Source organism: Ursus maritimus, unplaced genomic scaffold (genome assembly GCF_017311325.1).
Source record: "Ursus maritimus isolate PB19 unplaced genomic scaffold, ASM1731132v1 scaffold_1, whole genome shotgun sequence".
Classification (NCBI taxonomy): domain Eukaryota; kingdom Metazoa; phylum Chordata; class Mammalia; order Carnivora; family Ursidae; genus Ursus; species Ursus maritimus.
Genome location: NW_024423343.1, coordinates 32,082,630 through 32,086,768, shown reverse-complemented (window position 1 = coordinate 32,086,768; position 4,139 = coordinate 32,082,630). Strand labels below are relative to the sequence as shown.

Here is a 4,139-nt window from a genome sequence, read left to right as displayed (position 1 = left end):
ATACACAAAAATAAACTCCAAATGGATGAAAGACCTCGATGTGAGACAGGAATCCATCAAAATTCTAGAGGAGAACATAGGCAGCAACCTCTACGACATCGGCCAAAGCAACCTTTTTCATGACACATCCCCAAAGGCAAGAGAAACAAAAGATAAAATGAATTTATGGGACTTCATCAAGATTAAAAGTTTCTGCACATCCAAGGAAACAGTCAGAAAAACTAAGAGGCAGCCCACGGAATGGGAGAAGATATTTGCAAATGACACTACAGATAAAAGACTGGTATCCAAGATCTACAAAGAACTTCTCAAACTCAATACACGAGAAACAAATAAACAAATCAAAAAATGGGCAGAAGATATGAACAGACACTTTTCCAATGAAGACATACAAATGGCTAACAGACACATGAAAAAATGTTCAAAATCATTAGCCATCAGGGAAATTCAAATCAAAACCACACTGAGATACCACCTTACGCCAGTTAGAATGGCAAAAATGGACAAGGCAAGAAACAACAATTGTTGGAGAGGATGTGGAGAAAGGGGATCCCTCCTACATTGTTGGTGGGAATGCAAGTTGGTACAGCCACTTTGGAAAACAGTGTGGAGGTCCCTTAAAAAGTTAAAAATTGAGCTACCCTATGATCCAGCAATTGCACTACTGAGTATCTACCCCAAAGATACAGATGTAGTGAAGAGAAGGGCCATATGCACCCCAATGTTCATAGCAGCATTGTCCACAATAGCTAAATCATGGAAGGAGCCGAGATGCCCTTCAACAGACGACTGGATTAAGAAGTTGTGGTCCATATATACAATGGAATATTACTCAGCCATCAAAAAAAACGATTTCTCAACATTTGCTGCAACATGGACGGCACTGGAGGAGATAATGCTAAGTGAAATAAGTCAAGCAGAGAAAGACAAGTATCATATGATTTCTCTCATCTATGGAACATAAGAACTAGGATGATCGGTAGGGGAAGAAAGGGACAAAGAAAGGGGGGTAATCAGAAGGGGGAATGAAACATGAGAGACTATGGACTATGAGAAACAAACTGAGGACTTCAGAGGGGAGGGAGGTGGGGGAATGGGATAGACTGGTGATGGGTAGTAAGGAGGGCACGTGGGTGTTATACGCAAACAATGAATCATGGAACACTACATCAAAAACTAAGGATGTACTGTATGGTGACTAACATAACACAATAAAAAATTTTTAAAAAAGATATTAAAGCTAATCTCCTATGAAACTTAAGAAGATTTCCAACTTTACTGCATATTTCAGGAGAGCATCTCTTCCAGTCCTCTGCTATGCCCAAACTTCCCAAGTGCTCAGCCTCTCATATTATGAGGTTCAAATGGGGTAACATATGCAAAATTGCTTTGAAAAACATTAGGTTATGGGATGTCTGGCTGGCTTATTCAGTAGAGCATGTAACTCTTGATCTCAGGGTTGTGAGTTCAAGCCCCACATTAGGCACAGAGCTTACTTAAGAAAAAAAAAAAAAAGCAAGGAGAAGACATTCTTCTAATTATTACATAAAGCCTATACATACACTTGATCTTAGCCAAAAGGCCGAGAAGTGATTACATATAGCCTCTAAATAAACAAAAATATATAGGATGTAAATTTTTAAAACCTGAAACTCTTTTTTATTTAATTGACATAATTTTAAACTCAACATTGAGAAATAACCTGGAAGAGGTTATTCAGATATTAAAAAACAGAGTGCCCTGTTAAAAATGCAGTTTGACCCCATCCACTTATCTGCTTTCCTTTCCCCCCCCCCACTAAAATAACAGTAAAAGTATAAAACAAAAATGTAAGCAATTAACTCATAAGTACAAGGAGAGTAAGTATAATGACAAGAACAGATGAGAGACTTCAGAACATTTTCGGAGAGAAAGTTGTCCCCTAAGCAACTAATAGAGGAATGCTAATAAGCAATGAGTTAATTACCTTACAGAGTATCTGAAAGACTTACCATTTGGAAGTGGAAGGAGGATTCATTGAAGTCTGTATACAGCTGGCTGGACCCTGAGGCCCCTTTCTAATCTGTGTCACTCAATGGGAGTTGAAGAAATTGAATCAAGAAAGTTCTGGACTTGGGCAGGACAACACAGCAGAAGACTTGGCCTGAAAACAAAATGATAAAGTCAAAGTCTACGTACAGAATTGTTGAATGTCAAGCGCTTTTCCCATTCTTTGCTCACTAGTAGCAAACCATTCTCTCTCTTACTCTCTCTCTCACATATACACACACACAAACACCTTTCTATTTCTCAGAAAAGACTGTAACATTCTTTGCTCTGGAAAGAATTAAAAGCTCCAGAAAAAAGAAGCATGTCATTTGGACATTATAAAAGGATGAATCTTTGCCTATTCACTGAAAAGCAAAATTCACCAGTTGACATGCTCATTCATACATACGAAACTTGATTAGTTTTGTTATAGCCTTCCTCTTAAATATATATGGAAAACCAAAGGTCAACAGATAGCTGAGGGAAGTGTCCATCAAGAAAGACCTCTGACCTAAACCAACAAATAGAAAAAAGAAAATAGCTGATGGAAATTAAGACAATATAGAAACAAAACAAAACACAACCCTCTAACTAATAATCTCAAAGAGGAATAATAGAATAAGAAAGGGGTCTCTGGGTGGCACAGTGCACTGAGCGTCTGACTCTTGGTTTCGGCTCAGGTCATGATCTCAGGGTTGTGAGACTGAGCCCCAAGGTGATCTCTGAACTCAGCATGGAGTCTGCTTGAGATACTGTCTCCCTCTCTCTCTGCCCCTCCCCCTGCTCTCACACTCCCTTTCTCTCCCTCTCTCAGATAAATAAATAAATCTTTAAAAAAGAATAAGAACACTTGAGGAAAAGATAGCTGATTTTTTTAAAGATTTTATTTATTCATTTGAGACAGATACAGAGAGAGCATGAGCGGGGGATAGGCAGAGGGAGAGGGAGAAGACGACTCCCCACTGAGCCAGGAACCAGATGCGGGGCTCAATCCCAGGACCCTGGGATCATGACCTGAGCCACCCAGGAGCCCCAGATAGCTGATTTTTTTTTAATTTAATAAAAGGGCTGAAAAATAACTGAAGAACCTAAATCTCCATCCAAAAAGAGATTTACTCCAAAAATGCATCATTGTGAACTTTCAGGAAACTGGGTGTAAAAAGATCCTAGAAGTTTTAAGAGAAAAAGTAGATTGTGTACAAAGTATTGGGAGTCAGAAAAAGAGATTTCCAAAAGTAGCAACGCAATATAAAAGACCAAAATCCAACCCAGATGAGAAAGAAGGAAAGGCTCAGGACGACAGCTGCATAGAACAAGTAGCTCAGAGGCACCTGGCTGGCTCAGTTGTACAGCATGTAACTCTTGATCTTGGGATTGTGAGTTTCAGCCCCACAAAGGGTGTAGAGATTACTTAAAAATAAAATCTTAAAAAAAAAAAATGGAACAAGCAGCTCAAATTTAAGCAGGAAGATGGACTCTAGAAAAGAGACCTCTAGGTGGGCGCCTGGGTGGCACAGATGGTTAATCGTCTGCCTTTGGCTCAGGTCATGATCCCAGGGCCCCGAGTCAGGCTCCCTGCTCAGTGGGGAGTCTGCTTCTTCCTCTGACCTTCCCCCTGCTTATGCTCTCTCTCTCTCTCTCTCACTCAAATGAATAAGTAAAATCTAAAAACAAAACCAAAACCAAAAACACCTCAATTGTTCACAATGACATAAACACTTATTGGATGTAATAAAAACCGTAATATGTCTATATATATCTATATATCTATATCTATATATATATCTCTATACTGGGGGGAGGACAAGTGGTGATAGTGGTGGTGAAGGGTATTTAAGTCCTCATCTGCCATTTAAGGTAGATAATGCCTTAAATCAATACATGAAAAATCAGCATATAGGGGTGCCTGGCTGGCTTAGTCGGTAGAGTGTGCGACTCTTGATCTCAGGGCTCTAAGTTTGAGCCTCATGGTGGGTGCAGAGATTACTTAAAAATAAAATCTTTTAAAAATCTGCATATAAACTTAAAATTTAGAAGTATGGAAGGGCCATACCAGGGGAAATAGAGAGCTTGAAGGTAGGTGCCACTGGAGATCAGAACTGGAGCAGGAA

The 4,139-nt window shown here is 39.5% G+C and overlaps 1 pseudogene; it reads right to left on the bottom strand.

Moving 5' to 3' along the window:
• Positions 1 to 1,442: 1,442 nt before the first annotated feature.
• LOC121099972 lies at positions 1,443 to 1,594 on the bottom strand (annotated as a pseudogene).
• Positions 1,595 to 4,139: the final 2,545 nt, after the last annotated feature.